The 19,952-nt window shown below is 48.5% G+C and overlaps 1 protein-coding gene across 2 annotated transcripts in view; it reads left to right on the forward strand.

Annotated features, from left to right (window-relative positions):
• Positions 1–19,952, forward strand: part of SEZ6L (seizure related 6 homolog like) — a 1,319,356-nt gene that overhangs the window by 719,435 nt on the left and 579,969 nt on the right. The gene's annotated exons all lie outside the window — the stretch shown is intronic.

Here is a 19,952-nt window from a genome sequence, read left to right on the forward strand (position 1 = left end):
CGTCGCTGGTTTTCGAGGCTTTTTGTATCGCGATTGGCCTCATCGCAGCTTTTTTGGCATTCGTGTTTTGCATTTTTGTGGGGTGGCGTGGATTTTAACGTGGCCATTTGACGCATTATCTGGTGACTATCGCATGGTACCGCCGTGTTGTGAATACTTGGTTAACACAACGTAAATTTCCCGTGATGGACTGGGATATTGGAGGTTGTGTTAAGTTACTTTTGCAATGGTTATCACACATTCTTGAGAATATGCCCCAAAATCAGTTAGTTTGTTGGGAGGAAGGGGGCGGTGTGGTTGGGGGAAATCACAGGCAAATATTATGTAATTATTTCATTATGTATCCAATATTAGTTTTTATGAATCCTAAACAGAAGGCAATTCTAGAGCTATCTATATACTTCTTAATGATTTTCAAAGATTAAGCATTTATATCAAATGCTCTTTAAATATTAACATATAAGGTTCATTTTTACATTAAATATTTTTTATATATATATATATAAACACACACACAATAATCCTTGGGTCGCTATTGCAGAGTATCCATTTTGGTATGGGACTTAAAAATAACACTTCTATTCCAGGCTGTAGAGTGTAAACAGCAGGGCTTAGCAAATCTAAATGAGATAGCACTCATACAAACTGGACTTTAGCCACAGCAATAGAAGGGCTTGCATACCAGGTGAGTTCAGGGAAAGAACAAATGAAATCTGTTCCAATCTGGTTACACATTTTGTGAAGAGGACTGGACGACATTCATTAGCTTTAGCAAACCTAAGCATTATAAATAAAGATGCTATCATTTATCAAGTTCAAAGTGCTGCAGGACTTCCTTTAAAGAGTCAATAAAGGGTTCGTACAAACACTTTGTGGTGTGAATAGCAAACCAAAACATGAAGTACAAGTGAAAATATTGTGATTTTATTCACCAGAGATCAGTGAGCATGTTGGGTTTTCAGCTCCAAAGCTCAGCAACAGTTGAGTATTGAAAGTGCTATTTCAAGTAAGGCCTCAACCACAGTGGGGGCTCACTGTTGTCCTGGAGTAATGCTCTTTTACCACCTAAGACAATAGTACATGGTTGCTTGTCACAGGATCTTCAAAGGCATGTGCTGTGTTTGACTTGAATAGCGTAGCATGTGTTGACATGTCTAAAATAAACAACAGAGCATAACACAATCTACGTAAAGCAACACATCCACACTATTAAAACATAGGACTGCACCCAACAAAACAGTATAAATCGATGCAACACAACAACCACAGTACAGCATCACAATGCAATATTTCAGCACAACAGCACGAATAAACAACAGAACACATTACCAGCACAACAAAATGCTACACAACAAACATGCACAAATGTTGTTGTCACAATTTACCACTTTTAGAAATCTGCTATCATAAATCAGCGATTAAAAGAGTTTGTGCCGAGCACTTCCTTGCTTTCCACCAAGGACATGCAAAGCACCAGTCAAAAATGTTTTGAGATCCTGCCCAAATATTTTCTGCAAAAGTTAATTAATTTGCACCCTGAAACTGGATTGTTTTGGATTACTTTAATCCGACTGTTAACACATGAGTTGTGCTAGTGTGAGATGGTGGTAATTGCATGTATCTAGAGCAGTTTGAGGGATTTTAGTAATTTAATTTACTAAGTATATGTGCAATTTTAAGGAGAATATGTCAGAAAATAGATAAATAGTGTGCAAATGGATCTCCCTTGCTAACGTAATACACATACCATTGGTAGTTTTCAAAACAACTCTTAGTGATACTCTGGTGAACCCCTGGTAGCTACGGGACAAGCAGTATGTAATTTCACAGAGAATGGTGGTGTAAGGTGAAGCAGTACTAACAATTTTAAAGTCAAAAACACACACGATAAAGTAAACTATGTACCAAGCAAAAACATACTGATTCTATCGAAACCAGATAAGAGCAACATAGAGTATGGATTTTTAAACTTTTAGGCAAAATGCACCTGCAAAAATAAAGTGCCATTGAAAAATATCAAGTTGTGGTTGGCTGGGACCTAGGCTGACTGAGAAGGAGCTGAGATTGGAGACACCCAGAAGTAATCTCAGTCAAAGGTTCTAACTTGGAAACAGTCACTTTCATGGCACTCAAGTCGTCCAGCAATGCAAGACCCAAGGGTGAAGCCAATGAGCCGTTATCGAAGTTAAATATATTGTCATCACACGTCTTTTGAATCCATGGATTTTGGCAACAAATGCTTAGAGTAGGGCAAGGTAATATTTCATAGCCTCTGAGGTTGCTTCACCTCTTGGATAGATTTGCCCACTCCCCTTTGTCAAAGGTTTTACCTTTCAATGTAGTCCCATTTTTTGTTTCATTTTTCTCCAGCAGGGCAGTGATAGTAGGTGTAGCTAGTCAGGGCTTCACAAAGTCAGATACCTTTATCATTAAAACTAGCTGAACTATTTCTGTGTTGCAAAAATTGGGAGAGAGACAAAGCTAGACCGAAACAGTGAATTATTCAAGGAAAACTGCTACATTCACTGATGTTAGTGTTACATAGTTTCTAGTGGTGGCCGGCACAGATCAGGGTTGGTGAGGTGGGGGAGCGGGAGGGGGGTGTACAAAAAATAAAATAAACCCACTTACCTTATCGTCGCATCCTGCGTCTCTCCTCCGTCGGACTCTGAACAAGGAATCTTAGCCAGGCTCCCCTGACCAATCACAAAGCTGCAATGCACAATTGTGATTGGTCTGAGCGCTGTGGCTCGGTGCTCAGACAGGAACTGGGGGCCTGGGAATGTTCTACATGCTTGTTGTAATGCAGAATGCATGGAGAAGATGCAAAGTGCGCATGATGGTTTGGCCGGCCTGAGACTGCTGGTCAAAGCGTCATTGCGCACTTAGGAGTGGACAAACCACTCATCCCCTGCACTGCTCTGAGAGCAGAGCAGCCCACCCACCCATCCACCGTCTGCAAAGCAGATGTAAACAATAAAATTATTATAACATCACGTTATCATTTTATTGTTCCTTTGTTACACTGCTTAAAAGAAGTAGAGCAACGCTTCTCCGCCTTAGCAGATGAGATGCCACTGTTAGTTTCTACTCCCTATAACCTTCGAAAATAATTGCAATTTATTTGAATATAAAAAGAAACTAGATCTTATTTCATATCTTATTTTAATTACTTCTATTTTATTATGCTGTATTATATTAAGAATGGTTTAGCATTTATCCAATATCATTATTCAATTAAGATCAAGAGATCTACAACATTCTCTAGGTCTCTGAACAGACAGGATCTGATTCACGAAAATAGGTGTAAACGCTGGCAATTGCAATTGCATCTCACACCCTTCCAAAGGTGTAAATTACACCTTTTTTCAGTGTCATCTCCAGTATTTTTGGACATTGGCAGCACATTCTTTGAGCTTCTCTGTTTGAAACAGCTTTAACTTTATTACCAATTTCTGGTTCTTCACACCTGCATGATGGCAAACAATATTGAATTATATGTTAACCTTTCCGAAACATGAACCACATAAACAGCTGAAAGATTTAGCTGCCTAACATCCGATATCCAAATAGTAACTAAAAAAACACTTGAAAAGGCATTGATGAAGCCATTTCTGTTTTTTCTAAGTTTTGACTTGGAGCAATAATTCACGTAAAATTCAGGGACATATTTACAAGCCCCTATCGCCACCCTAACATTGTGGTGGCGATGAAAGCTTCATCTTATTCACAAGGCGGCGTTAAGCCTTGTGAATAAGGCCCCCTTTCATGCTATACTTAGCGTGAAAGGGGAGGGTAATGGGTGTTGTGGTGGATGTTTCAGCGTAACACCCATTGATTTTTACCCTGCCTAATATTTACAAGGTTTGCATAAAAAGGGGTCAGTGCCAAAATTAAGACCAGGGAAAACCTAGTCTCACTCTGGCGAAATGAGGAGAAATGGTTTATTGCTCCTCATTTTTGCTGTTTTGAGCAGCACATATAGAAACAGCAAAACACCATTGATTGTTTATGTATATAAGGTGTCCCTTCCTGCACATAAATAATCATTTAAAAAAATGATGAGTTGCAACTTTTATGTGTGCTGCCTTTTGCAGCAACCATTGAAGTTACAAAACACCATTACTGATTGCTTATGTGCAGATTTATATAGCGCGAACTCCACCCGAAGGTATTGGTTCGCTTTACATGAGCACCAGTTATGTTACACAAGGGCACATTCATTCTTGGGTAGGCACAGGGAGATTAAGTGATTTTCCCAGAATCACAGGCTTTTGAGCCGAGGCTCGAACCTGGATCCCCAGCTCCAAAGTTAGCAGCCTTGGCCTTGAGGCCACATCCTCTCCCTCTCCTCCCACATTAACAATCATACCCTGCAACGCAGCCACCAATGCACAATGGTGCAAGAGTGCCTGCGTTGGCACAAAGCGGCTGCAATTAGCTCAGGGTGAAATGACCTTATTGCTGCAAAAACGATGCAGCCCTACAATTCAGAAGTGGAGGAGCACAACGTTAAGCCAAGAAGGCTATTGCTGCACTCTGTCACTTCCTTGTACATATGCAGCTCAATGTTTAATGAGCTTGTTCCTTGCACTATAAGAAAGGTTCTCAAGGGTGACAGAGTAAATGTTTAGTGAACTGATGCACAATATCAAAATAAGGATTATGCACATAGCACTTGAAATTGTAGCTGGCATTGATGTACAATCTCACTTACACAAAAAATCCACCCTGATAAATGACACTCTCGCTGCAACACTGAAGAACAAAGAATTGATCTGAGCACATTCGCCATTCATTGGGTGAAATGTGATCATTTTCTCCTTAATTCTGTTCTCGTGTGCTTTTCCTCCGTTCCTGTTTCTATGAGTAAACGTCTAAACCTAGACAGTGACCTTGGCTCTGCGCAATATGAGGAATGGGACTGAGTATGAGACAAGAGAAAGGCGAACAGAGAATGCCAACTGTATAGCTAGAGAGGTGAGGAGAAGGCAGAAGAGGGGCAAAGATAGAGATAAGGGAGAGAGATATGTGACAAAGGGGGAGCGGTAAGGCAAAGAGAGAAAGGTGAAGTAGCCAGAAAGTAAAATTAGAAATAGGAGTGAGAACTAAAACACAGAGATTATAGAGAAAGAGAGGTGAATTGATAGGTTAGATTTTAAATTGCAGTAGAGAAATAAAGAGCAAGAGATAGGGTGAAGGAATTTAGAGCGAGGGTTGCATACAGTAAAAATTGAGGTAGAAAGAGAGCTAAGGTAGAAAAAGAGATTATATAGAGAGAGCTAATGTTTGTAAAAAGGTAAAGAGGTGTAGTAATGAGAAATGTATAGAGATGTGTAAGGTCCAGAGTTGTGATGAGGTCAACAGAGGGACAAATTGAGAACTGAGGTATAGAAAGACAGGTTTGGTAAAGAGGATGCTATGGCAGAAAAACATAGTGCGAGATGGGTAAAGGCTAGAAACAGAGATGAGCTGTAGAGAGAAAACAAGTGAAGCGGAGAGATAGGTGACATTGGGGAAGGTAAGTGAGGCTGATACTGAATGTAAGGTAGAGAGAGAGTGGCAAAGTTAGAAATATGCATAAAGAGATATAAAGAAAGACCGAGAGAGGTATAGTGACAGAGAGATAATCTTCAGAGGAGAGAGGGGTGAAATAGAGAAAGTGGTACAGAAAGAGATATTTGAGAGGAGGTAGAGTATAGAAAGGCAGAGGTAGAGAAATATAGCTAGAGCAAAGGAGTAAGAGAGGTGAGGTAGAGGTAGAGGGACCAGAGGTAGAAAGAGAGGATAGGTGCACAGATGAGTTAGAAAATAATTAGTGAAATACATTGGGAATTTAGATAGTGAGAGAGCTAGATTGGAGGAGAAATAGAGGAGAGTGAGTGAGATGTGGCTTACAGAAATTATTTAGAAAAGGAGTGAAGTACAGTGAGTGCTAAGAGAGTCAGAGAAAGAAGAGGTAAAGAGAGATTGGTGATCTACAGTGGAAAATGAGGTTGAAAGAGAAGTATACAGAAAATAAATGCTTTGAGGGTTAGATGGAAATAGGTCAGAGATGTGCCAATAAGAAGGGTGGGGTCAAGAGGGAGGTGAAAAAGAGAGAGAGGGTTGAGGAGGTAGAGATTAGATGTAGGCACAGGGAGTCATAGAGAGAAAAGTGAGGTCATAGGAAAGAGACAGAGAGAAATAGGGTAGAACAAGGTGTATGAGGGAGAGGTGATGTAGTTAATGTTGAGATAAAGAGAGGTGGTAAGTACATAGAGATGCAGAGATATGTAGAGAGAGGGGGAAGAAAAGTGAAGTACAAGAAGACAGTTAAAGTAAAGAGAAAGACATGAGTCAAAAAGATAGATAAGGCAGAAAAAAGAGGGGTAGAGGGTGGTACAGAGATGTATTTGGAGAGAGGGGAACAGAGAGAAAGGAGGTGGTAAGTAGGTTAGAATTTAATGACTGGTGAAGCTGTGAGTGATGATGTGCATCAAAATAGAAGTGAAGCAGAAAAAGGAGGCGTACAAAGAAAGGGAGAGGCAAGGTAAGTTAGAGGGGTGAGGCAAAGAGCAAGTTAACAGGAGATGGAGCAGTAGAGTGAGTGCTAAAAGATGGTGAAATCTGGTAGGAGGAGAGATGACAGAACAAGAGATAAGTAAGGAGGGAATGAGATGTAGATAAAAAGATAGAGAATGCTAAGGTAGGGGCCGGTAGAGAGAGACAGTCTGAAGTAGAAGTAGGCACAGATAAGATGAGAGGTTGGCATAGAGAAAGAGGAAAATCACATTAACGGAGTGCTCTTGGAAGACAGGGTCACTCGAAAGATGGTCAGTTTGTCTATGCCCTAAAATGTCCTTGCCTCATCTTTTCCACAACACGTTCTTGTGTAACCTGGTATTCATGAAAAGCTTGCTTACACCTGTTTTATAACCCTATTTAGTAAATAGTAGAGGATGCATTGCAGAGTATAAAGATAAGGATTAGAAAATTGGAAACAATTCCATTCTAACATTGGATTCTTTTTGTCTTCTTTTTCCTTTAGAAAACAGGACTATTAATACATTTTCCCACACTTCATTTTCCTAGACTTTTACCAGCGATTAGATTTCTAACTTTCAGGTGTACCTTATATACTATGTGGCATACTAATTTGCACTTCTTTATTGGTTCCTATTAGAGCTGAATATCTCAGCACATTAGCATGTGACATTCAGCATTTTTAAGCAAAAGCACCAAACAATATAGACTTGTAAAGTTTATGTATAAGCGAATTAGTGCATTATTTAATCAGGACTGTTTGTATTTAGGAGTTATATATCCCAACCATTTGTACCACTTAGCGCTTTATGAATAAGGCATAAATTACTTAGGTGTAAGTTACATTCTTAGGACCTGATTTTGATGCGGTTAGGAAGGCATCCTAACGGCATTTGCTCCTTCCAAATCGGATCGGGAATGTGTCTTCCGACTAGGAACACACTCTCCTCCTAGGATTCCAACTAACTGAGTATGATGCGAGTTAGGCGTTAGGAATATCCCAATCCAAATCCGAAGGCATTTGGAATGACCAAGCCATATGGAGTAGAATTGTATGTCTCTACCTGCCACATTTCTAATTTAACGAGTATGATGCTGGATTTGGACAGTCTTTCCGAATTGTGCTCTCCGACTTGAATTGGCAGTCGGAATGAGACTTTGGGGGCCCACCACAGGTTACCGGACTTTCCCCAGCCACCCCTTTCTTCAATGGGCGCCTTTGTATTCAGTCGGAACAAAGGCTTCCATTGAAGTCAATATCTGGAAGCATTCGGATGCATCGTACTCGGTCGGTTGGACTCTCCCAATCCAATTTGGTTGGAAAACATTCCCAACCCATTTGGTTGGGAAGCGTTCCAAACCACATCAGAATCGGGTCCTTAAAGTGTAGGTGAGTCTTAAATGTTGAATTAATCCTTTGTGAACAAGCCCCCCTGTATATTCTTATCCATCATCATCTGAGGTTAACAAGTTTCAGTCTTTGATGTCCATCATCTCCTTGTGTTTGCTTTGTTCGCTCTACGTTGGCAGGGAATGTCCATACGTGGGTCCCTTACTCACTTTACCACTACATTGAAGCTAGCCTGGCTGATGAGGGGTATTACTCCAAAACCGTTACCAGAATGCTAGTTTCCGGTCCAGCGAACACCTGTCTTGGCAGTTCGGGCTGGACTGTTTCCATGAGGAACAGGGTCAAGACTGATTTGCATATGGCTGTATCTGAACTGGGGTAGCGAATTGAGCTAAAGAAAGATGATAGATTCAACCCAGAACTGTGACTGGGGAGGTGAGTGTCTGAAAAGTATCATCGCTCCGTCCATCAGCTCCTTGTCTTTGCTCTTTTGCATGAGTACCGAAGAGAAACTGATTGAGGCAAGTGATTATGGATATAGCCAGTACGTAACATGTAAGAAAAATTGCCGGTGCCCAAAGCTTTGCTCAGGAGCCATGTTATTAAATGTTAGTGCACGTAATCCCAAGGCTGCATAGTCTTGAACCCAATCTCATGCCTCTTTAATCCAATACAAGACACTTCATGCCTCTTTACCTCACTCTTTCAGGATCTTGCTTTTTCCTTTTGTGATGGGTTTTTAGTATTTTGTGAATGATTATGCATGTGGGAGTGCAGCAACAGCAACCACAAAAGTGTGTCTCGTTTGATAAACTGCTATACTGAGCTGTGGCCACTTGATCCTTTGATGGAATGAGAGCCTCCACGAGGGGGGCGTGGCTTAACACGCAGCGAGAGCGGACATGCCCGGGTAGAGCTCCTGCCTGAGCTTGCCTACCCCGGGTCTTTTATCCGCTGAAAACTCCTTTCTGCGGCCCGAAACGGCCGGCGGACCTGATCCGGCACCTGCTGAATGCCCTGGCCGAATTTGGGGCACATCGGAGGCACCGCGCAACGACGGCACCGACGGCGAGCCTGGAGCCGTGCTGGTGAGCCCGTGCCTGGAGACGACGCCTCCGCGAGTCCGCGGCTCGGGACGACACACCGGGCCTTGGACTGCGGCCTACGAGGAGCCCCGCGGCTTTCTACGGCTTGAAACTGCCGGCGGACCTGATCTGACACCCGCGGAATGCCCTGGCTGAATTTGGGGCACATCGGAGGCACCGCGCAACACCGGCACTGACGGCGGGCCTGGAGCCGCACTGGGGAGCCCGCACCTAGAGGGATGTATGACGTTACAACGCACACTTTTACAACGCATGCACTTACAACGCATTTTTTACAACGCATAATCCATTACAACGCATGACATTACAACGCATGACACTACAACGCATTTTTAAAAAATACCTTTACAACGCACTACCATTACAACGCATACTACCTTTACAACGCATACCATTACAACGCATAATATTAAATTACATTTAAGGTAAGTATTAGATAGTATAGGGGTAAAAATTACTATTCTAACTCCAGGGGGTGCAACAGTAGGGTAAGTGTTGGATAGTGTAGGGCTAAAAATTACTATTCTAACTCCAGGGGGTGCAACAGTAGGGTAAGTGTTGGATAGTGTAGGGGTAAAAATTACTATTCTAACTCCAGGGGGTGCAACAGTAGGGTAAGTGTTGGATAGTGTAGGGGTAAAAATTACTATTCTAACTCCAGGGGGTGCAACAGTAGGGAAAGTGTTGGATAGTATAGGGGTAAAAATTACTATTCTAACTCCAGGGGGTGCAACAGTAGGGTAAGTGTTGGATAGTATAGGGGTAAAAATTACTATTCTAACTCCAGGGGGTGCATCAGTAGGGTAAGTGTTGGATAGTATAGGGGTAAAAATTACTATTCTAACTCCAGGGGGTGCATCAGTAGGGTAAGTGTTGGATAGTATAGGGGTAAAAATTACTATTCTAACTCCAGGGGGTGCAACAGTAGGGAAAGTGTTGGATAGTATAGGGGTAAAAATTACTATTCTAACTCCAGGGGGTGCATCAGTAGGGTAAGTGTTGGATAGTATAGGGGTAAAAATTACTATTCTAACTCCAGGGGGTGCATCAGTAGGGTAAGTGTTGGATAGTATAGGGGTAAAAATTACTATTCTAACTCCAGGGGGTGCATCAGTAGGGTAAGTGTTGGATAGTATAGGGGTAAAAATTACTATTCTAACTCCAGGGGGTGCATCAGTAGGGTAAGTGTTGGATAGTATAGGGGTAAAAATTACTATTCTAACTCCAGGGGGTGCATCAGTAGGGTAGGGTAAGTGTTGGATAGTATAGTGTAATATTATGCGTTGTAATGGTATGCGTTGTAATGGTAGTATGCGTTGTAATGGAATGCGTTGTAAAGGTAGTTTTTAAAAATGCGTTGTAGTGTCATGCGTTGTAATATCATGCGTTGTAATGGATTATGCGTTGTAAAAAATGCGTTGTAATGGTAGTGCGTTGTAAAAGTTGCGTTGTAAAGGTTGTTCCCCACCTAGAGACGACGCCTACGTGAGCCCGCGGCTCGGGACGACCCAACAGGCCTTGACCTGCGGCCTACGAGGAGCCCCGCAGCTGTTGCCGTGGCACCCCTGCGAGACGGGCATAGTGACCGGGGGCACCTGGAGGCCCCCCCCTCCCCCGTGGGGAGCTGCCGGACGACGACGGTGGGCTGGGAGCGGCCTGGAGCAGCCACGCGGATGCCATCTCTGACGCCCAGCATACGCGTGAGTCGGCGGACAGGGGCCTGGGGGCCAGCGGGGTAGAGCCGGAGAGAGGGCGGAAGCGGGAACCCGAGGAGGAGACAGCGACCCTTGGAACCGCGACGGAACGCAGGGGATTCACCTCCCCCTCCCCCCGCTCCGGCCTGGCAGCTGATGCACTATAGCCCGGCCTCTCCCATACAGGTTCCCCACAGACCAGTACAACGCACCACCTGTGACCCTACCTGCTGCGACGAAGCTTCGCGAGCCCGGAGCGGATAGGAGCCGCACACGCGCCCTGATCCCCTGGGGAGAGACATCTGCCCTGCGCTGCTCGGAGCCTCGAGATCTGCAACGGGTGAAACGCGCTGCGTGCGGCCCGACGACTTGGAGCGGCGAGGCGCCGCGGAGCCCACAGCGGCGACCCCAGGGGCGCTGAGGTGACCTACCACGAACGACGGGCCCCTGCCTCACAACGCCAGGAGTCGCTACTTTGCGCGGGCCACCAGCTCCATGCCTGGAGGAGCGCGGACACGCACTGGATCGGGACCTGCAGCGGCAAAGGGAAAGCAAACGAAAACGGCACACAAGATGGATACCGACCACGTGGCGGCGAAGCTGGACAGCGTCTTGGCAGCCATGGAGCGGATGGAAGAGTCGCTGCAACAGACGCGCACCTCTCTGGAGACCAGAATTGATGGCGTGGCGATAGATCTGACCCACCTCCGAGCCGATCACAAGAAGCTGCAAGACCGCACCAAGACTCTGGAAGACAGAGTGGCGGTGATTGAACCATTGACGACACAGACAGACAAAAAGGTGCAGGACCTCCTAACCAGAATGGACCTCTTGGAGGGCAGGGCCGAGGATGCAGAGGGACGGGCACGGAGAAACAACGTCCGCCTCGTGGGCATCCCGGAGAAATGGGAAGGAGCGGATCCCGCCCGTAGGGTTGAGGACTGGCTGCGAGACCTACTGCCAGATGGCACGCTTTCCCCCTACTTTGTGGTAGAGAGAGCCCACCGCGTGCCCATGCGGCCGCTCCCTCCGGGCTCTAACCCCAGACCATTCCTCCTTCGAGTACTCAACTACAGAGACCGGGACGCGATCCTGCGCGAAGCCAGGAATCTAGGGGAAGTCACCATAGAGAACGCTACGGTGATGTTTTTTCCGGACTACACTGCAAAAGTGCAGAGACAGAGGCATTCCTTCCTAGCTGTAAAACGAAGGCTGCGCGAAGCTAACCTCAAGTACTCGCTACTTTTCCCGGCCAAATTACGAGTAGTGATACGTGACAAGACACACTTCTTCATGAACTCTGAGGAGGCCGAGGCCTGGTTGGATGGAGGAATGCCTGACGCGCCGCGAAGGGCGCCGGGAACCAACACGATGGAGAGGTCCAGGGGTCCGGGGAGGCGACGTCGCCGAAGATCATCCACGCCACCGCTGCTCGGGGAGGCAGTACGCCGCTCCCCGCCGGCAGCCCTAGTCCAGCAGGAGCAACAAGATGCCTTGCGCAGAGTGGCGGCAATCAGCAACTCCCCGGCGCCGTCGCTCCACCCGGGCGCTAGCCCAGCAGCGTCTTCTACGGACGATGAGGCGATATATGGACTGCCGGACACGCAGAGCTCTGGGGGACCCCCAGAGGTCACACCCCAGACGGTGGATCTCTTTGGCTGACGGAATTTGAGACCGGGCCGCTGTCAGCTGCATAGCGCGAACCCGCCTGGGCTCCTACCTGGCTGCTCCGCTTGGCCCTGGGGCTGTCCTGGGCCTGCCGACGCTCACACTGTCGCTGCCCTGGGGAGCCGAAGCACGGAACTGGCCACTGTAAGTACTTTATCTACTTCTCCATATGCGACTCATGCACCCCCTTTGCAGAAACAAGGGAGTGCCCCGCTGCGGCTCACTGCCAGCCTGCTGCGGCCTGACCTGGCTGGGAGGGGACTTGCACCCCCCCTGATACCCTTGCACGCCCTTGATTGATACCTGCGCGCGCAGCCGCCACGGCATGGAACAGGAGACACTGGACGTCCGCTGGCCAGCGGGGGCCTGCACACCACACCCGGGAGAGACACTGGGCACACCCACAACTGCACTGTTTTGATTACTGTTAGAACGTAACCACAAGCACCCCCTTAGACTGTATAGTTCGCGAGCTCACTTGAGTGTTTGGACGGCGACCTGTTGTGCGGCCGACCTTTTGGTATTTTGGACTCTGTTGCCATGTTAAGGCCTTTTACATTCCCCCTTTTCCCTATCCCACTACCCTGCTGGAGATCATGGTACTGCGAATATGACATTTGCAATGGCTGCGTGGCTGGGACGGACTGCTGGGGCTGGGGGGCCTCTGAGCGGGGGACCGCACCCTGGGAGGGGAGGAGGCGCACACGCACGAGCAGCTGCTATGGCTAATGTACAAATATGCACCTGGAACGTCAGGGGAATGCACACACCAGCCAGACGCTACCATATATACTCATACCTAAAACGCCATAAAATCAACATAGCGCTACTCCAGGAAACCCATTTGAACGGAGCCGAAGTGCAGGCGCTGCGCCGTAGATGGCGAGGGCAGATCTACGCTACGGAATGCTCCTCCTACGCACGCGGAACACTGATATGGATCCGCCCTGGGACCCCTTGGGTAACTACAGAGGTGGCAGTGGACCGGGAGGGCAGATATGCGGCTGCGCAGGGCAGATTGGATGGCCAACCTCTTACGCTGGTATCCCTCTATTCCCCCAATGTAGATCAGGGCAGCTTCCTGGCGCGGCTCTCACGGGTCATGGCACCTTGGCACGCAACCTCGTGGATAATAGGGGGCGATTACAATTGCACACTAGATACGGCGCTGAACCGCTCCTTCCCACCACCCGCCAATGCCTCTACACGGGGAGCCACAAAAGCGCTACTAGAATGGGCTGCGCAATGGGACCTACATGATGTTTGGCGACAACGCAATCCGGGGCTGCGGACGTATTCCTACTATTCTGGCGCTCACGACTTACATGTCCGACTGGACAGGTTCATGGCCTCCACTGCCCTCTTACCCCACGTGACGGACACGCAATACATGGGCCGCACACACTCAGACCACAACCCACACTTCATGTCAATAGCCTGGGCACACCCGCACCCTCCTGTCCCCACTTGGCGCCTACAGCCTACGCTGCTGCTGGACGCGGCTTTCCGGGATAACTTGCTTGCACGCATCGCGCAATACTTCGAGGACAACGCTGGCACGGCGTCCACTCCGCAGACGGAGTGGGACGCCTTCAAGGTAGTGCTTCGGGGACATTGCTTGCATGCGCAGGGACACATACGGCATCAATTGGAGAGGGACTTAACTAGATTAGAGTCGGACTTACTGCTACGGGAGGAGGGGGCTGTGGCTGGCGACGGGGGCCCGCTACAAGAGGCTCGCACGGAACATACACGCCTTTTAGAGCGACTCCGAAACGTAAATTATGCCGCGCACTCGGCGAGAACGCATCACCTTGGCGACAGACCTGGCAAACTGTTAGCATGGCTAATCTCTCAGGAAACCCGCTCAACCCCAGTAGCGGCTATACGGACGGGGGGGGGGGGAACTGGTGTACACACAGATTGGTATCCACGATGCCTTCACGGCCCATTATGAAGAGCTGTATCGCTCCCGCTTGGCGGTCCCTCTTATGGCTATAACCGACTACCTCTCCCCCCTGCAAATGCCGCAACTAACTATTGCGCAGCAGGACGAATTGGGTGCCCCTCTGGAGCCTGACGAGCTCCGAGAAGCCATATTTAATCTGTCAAATGGCAAAACGCCGGGCCCGGACGGACTGCCGGCGGAGCTGTACAAGGCCGGCTCGGATGTTCTCATTCCGGAGCTGCTGAGGATGTATACCGCGGCAGCAGAAGATGCCGCTTTACCCCCAACATTAAATGAGGCCACACTAGTATCTATTCTTAAACCGGGCAAGGATAGTACACAGGTGGGCTCTTACCGCCCGTTGGCACTCCTGAACACAGATTATAAAATCCTGGCCTCTACTTTGGCTAGGAGACTGGCCCCCCATGTGCCCACCCTAGTACACAGCGACCAAAATGGGTTTGTCCCCACACGCCACACTTCCTTCAACATACGCTGCCTCTTCCGGGTACAGGAATACGCTGCGCAGCAGTGGCCGAGAGCGGAATGCCTTATATTGGATCTGGAGAAGGCTTTCGATTCTGTAGAGTGGCCGTATCTGCGGGCGGTTACAGAGAAGTATCAACTGGGGGGGGGATACCGGGCTATGATTGGTCTGCTTTACGGCGGGCCGACAGTCCGGGTCCGCACGGGCCGCCTCCTTTCGGACACCATCCGGGTCCGCAGAGGCACCCGCCAGGGCTGCCCATTATCGCCACTACTGTTCTCACTGGCCATGGAACCACTGGCCACGACCCTCAGAGTGCACGGGCTGGAATGGGGAATCCCGCTGGCGGATGGCTTGCACGCAGTGTCACTGTATGCAGATGACTTGCTGCTGTACGTCAGGGACATAGCTGCCATCCCTGCCTCCCTCGCTGACATTTTCCGCAACTTTGAGGGAATGTCGGGCCTGAGAGTTAACTGGGCCAAGTCGGGGGCGTACCCCTTTAATCCAGACGTACCTGAATGTGACATCCGGCTGGGAGGAGACAGGCTGCAATGGCATCCCACCACTTTCCGATACCTAGGGATACGAATATATAGAACACCGGCAGATATCTTGGAAGGGAACCTCTGCCGGGCGATCGCTTCTGTCCGAGCGCAAATTGGCTTCTGGAATACCCTACCCCTTAACGTGCCCAGCCGCGTGGCACTGACCAAAATGATTGTGCTGCCTCGCCTCCTCTATTATTTTGCGAATATGCCTCTGTATGTACCCGTCAGGCTCTTTCGTGACCTAGAGGCGCTGCTCCGCTCCCTCATCTGGAACAAGGGGAGGCCGCGAGTGGCGCTCACTAAATTATATATGCCCACAGACTCGGGGGGCCTGGCGGTTCCTAACCTGGAACTGTACTATCTCGCAGCACAGATGCAATGGGTGGCGGGATGGCTGAGTGGCAAACAACTCGAGGACACTGCCACACATATGGCTGCATGGACACAAATGCAAATTAATGCGCTGTTTCACCCGATAACCCGCGCACCCTGCCCCACCCAGATCTACTTGGCAGTGGCGCGCAGATGCTTTCTGAGGAGCCTTCGTCTCACGCGTGCTACTAAACCTTATGCCCCGAGCATGCCACTCTTGGGAATGCCTGGCCCGACGGGGCCGCTCACGGAGGCCCACTTAGCTGGCTGGGATCAGGCGGGGGTGGGCACACTGAGCGATTTGTATGCTGATGGCGAACTGCTCACGTTCGCCAACTTGGCTGAAGACACGACTCTCCCGGCGGGACAGTTCCTCCTACACGCCTCCCTCTTGCGCACACTCACGGCTTCCTGGGGCGACATGACAGAGGAGCCCCCGGTGCATACCTTCATGCAATACCTACACGTTATGGGCCATGGCGCGCACATCGTACACTGGCTGGCGCAGGCACTACAGGCGCACTCGCAGCCATCCACAACAACACTGAGGGAGCGCTGGACGACAGACAGGGGAAGAGACTGGACGGACAAAGAATGGGCAATGATACTGACCGGCCCGATGAACATCCCACGCAATCCCCGCTTTAAAATTATACAGTACTACATACTACAACGCGCATACCTCACCCCCGATAAAATTAACAGATACTTTGCGAGGACAGACGCAACCTGCCCGCGATGCTTACTGCCGGGAGCGGACCTCTTACATATGCTATGGCACTGCCCAGAGATACAGGCGTACTGGGAAGCGGTGCTGACACTGCTCGCGCACGGCGCCGATGGGCGGCTCCCGCATACATGGGAAACATGCATTCTAGGACTCTATCGGCGCACAAAAGAAAATAAAGTACAGGCACGCTTTTGGGACATGGGCCTTATAACGGCCAAACGCATGCTTACCAAGCACTGGAAGGCAGCCGCTCCCCCACACGTACGCCATTGGAGAGCCTCTTTTGTTAATTGGGCGCAGGCGGAGAGCGCGGTGCTCCTTCGCGAGGAAACGGCAGGGCTCCGGAAGTTCCCCATCGCCCAACTTTGGGATAATCTCCTTGGGACATTCCAGAGGGCTTGCCAAGACAGGGGGATAACCTGAATCCCTGGGGTTTGTCGCACCTCTGCTGGCGGGGCGGCGGCGGCCCCAGGGCTGCTGGGAGGGTGGCTCTTATCCCCCCTCCCTACTTGCCCCTGATTGTCCCGGATGCCCTGGGGGTGGTGGCGGGCGGGTGCGGGCACGGACACTGGGGAATTCCAGTCCACTTGAAAGCCCTCTTTTCCTTTTGTTCCCCTCCCTTAGCCTGCGATTCCCCGCGCACACTACGCGGTCCTGCTGTGCCCAGTCTGGCGGATGATGACCCTCCTGCTCTACCGCAGAATGATCTCCCCCCCCTTCTTCCCCCCCTTCCCCTCAACCCTACTTGAGTTCACGACCCTAACCTTAACACATACTATTGCCATGCATACACGGGATAGATAAGGACTATGATGCTGCATACCAGACTCGCCAGATCTATGCGCTGCCCTATGGGTCGCTGTGAGCTATACTGCGCTATCCTTGCCGCGCTTCGGCCCACGCTCTGGGCACGCTGCTGGCGCTCGGCCACCCGGAGGCCTTTACGTTTGGGGTAACAGCGACGTCCGATGGGTCTCTGGATCGGGGCCTGGGCGGCGGCCGGCGTGGCCGTGGAGTGGGCTGGATTACAGCGCCATCCTCTATCACCGATAACATGCACCTGGAGCACCACAAAAAATTAAAAGCACATACACAGCACCACACGCCTACTCCCTTCACAGCGCACGCACCTCCCTTCTGTACGCATGCTCCCCTGTATGATGCCGCCGGACCCCCGGGATGTCGGCTAAATGGCTGTGTTCTAATATCTGGAAGCATACACTTTGTTTAACTGCTTCACCACCTGGACGGTGACAGTGCGTTGTACGATGATGTAAATGTGCACAATAAAGGTTTTTCAAAAAAATAAAAAATAAATGAGAGCCTCTACGAGTGTGGTTGTTACGTGCTGTAGTTACAAAGGGCCTTCCCTACTTCACCCGAAAGACCTTTGACATGCACAAAAAGAAATTCCCCTCCTTGTTGGTATGCAGTCTAGCTCTCTTTGATCTGTGTTGGCTCCATGCATGTTTCCCAATAAGGACATGCCAAAGGGGATTTCTTCATTTGCGCTGGTAAAGACCCCATCCAAATGACCATATGCCGCCTCTATAAATTGCTGGCCCTTCCATAGTACAAAAGGGATATCTTCCCTTTAAGCAGTAGCAAGACATCCTGGAAGCACAACACACAACACATTGTGCAATGTTGACTGCACATTTTGATTAATAGGGTATGCAAGAAAGTCATAATTTTTTGCCCTGTTCACTTCCATTTTTTGACTGATACTGATGGTAACTGACTTTGACTTGCCCTGGGCTCTGCTAACCAGGCCCTGGGCCAGTGCTCTGATTAAAAAATATATAGTAATTTGGTATAATTACAATTGGCAATGACAGACCTCTGTAAGTCCCTAGTGTATATAGTAAGGGAAGGGGAATCAAACTACCTATAAGTCCCCATTTTATAGTAGGGCTGGGAGGTTTAGAAGCCCAGTAGATTTCCTGCACTGGGGTGTGCACTGCTGTGTTGCTTGCTGTCATTTTTAAAGGTAGCCCCGCTTTGCAGACTGTCTTTAAAAGTAAATTATTTGCAAGTTTGACTTTGGAATTAAAGGTGCTTCCAAAGAGGTAATGTATCTTTTACTGCACATGTACGTAACCCTTAAGGTCTCCCCTAGGTGCCCCATTGGTGGGGTGCCATGTACCTATAAGCAGGGACAATATCAAATATGTTTTATATGCCCTGGTGAGGGGAAAATTGCCAATTTCGTTTTCTCCCAATGTAGCATGTTAGCTCCATAGGCTAACATGGGAATACTGTATTACAGTGTTACTATTAATAGGAGTGAGCTAAAATATGATTTCAAGGACTTAAAAGATCGGTAATGATGAATCCAACAACTTGCCACTGTTGAATGTACCATAACTAAGAAAGGGGAGAAGTTATAGAACTTTATTTTCTGTGAGCGGAAATCCAGTGCTCTAGTAGCCTGTCTGGATTGTCTGCCTTAACAGGCTTAGCCAAACTGTTTTGATAAGGTGATAAGCGCCCTGAACAGAGACAGAGATTATTTTATGGGGGGAGCTCTGCAGTTGCAGAGAACAGGACGGGGGCTGCGTAAATCAAGCTGGGCTTCAAAGAGAGAAGGACAGTGAGAAATACCAGCAATGCCTACTCTCTTTCTTTATCCCCTACCCCCGGCAGATGGCAGCCCCAATAGTAAAATTTGCAGGAGGTCTGGAAATTGAGTTTTAAGGGAAACGAGCCACACCAGTGGGTTGGTTGAGGACGCTCTTACTCCCAAGATGAGAGAATCTCCATCCTAAATGTTAAAGTTCAGTACTATGTGGGACAAGAAAATGCCTCATTTTGGAGGAAGCTGTCATGCTTTTGGGTGGCACCCTGTACCCCTGGTCAGGGGTACCCCCTGCTTGTCGCCCCAGAACATTGAATAAATATGTGAGAGCTGCATTGCAACTCAGATCTGCTGCCTGTAACTACCAGGAGAAGAATGAAGGCCCTACAGACACCCTGGGCTGCACCCCACAGGATTGCACTCTGAAGGACAGCGCCTGCTGCACACTTAAAACTACAGTCCTGATGACTTTGCCTTGCTTCAAAAAGGACTAAGGAGTGGACTTCCTGAAAGCAACAGGTTATTGGTTAACAGAGCTTCCCTGCCCCATCTCCCTAAAGACATCCCTAGCCTGGGGTGCGTCCAGTGGACATTTAATGATTTGCCTGGGTGCATTGTGGGAATTGTAGTTCCAAAGTTCAAAAGACCATCTCTGAGCTTCTAGACCCTTGGATTTGTGTTTTTACATTTAAAAACATCAAAAGGATCTTCAGGAAGAAGTCCCAGAAGTTTGGAGCAACTTTTAGGAAAAGCTTCAACTGTCGACCGACCTAACGTCGAGAGTCAAGCCCACTACGTTCAATTGTGACTCTGCCTGGACTTCAGTTTTTTCCCGCTGAAAACTCGGGAGATCAAGCACTCCAGGAGTTGAATGGGGGCACCCACTGAACCAAGTGAATCTGGTCTGATGAAGTGCCTTGCTCGCTTTCTAGATACAATCCT

Source organism: Triturus cristatus, chromosome 11 (assembly GCF_964204655.1).
Source record: "Triturus cristatus chromosome 11, aTriCri1.1, whole genome shotgun sequence".
Lineage (NCBI taxonomy): Eukaryota > Metazoa > Chordata > Amphibia > Caudata > Salamandridae > Triturus > Triturus cristatus.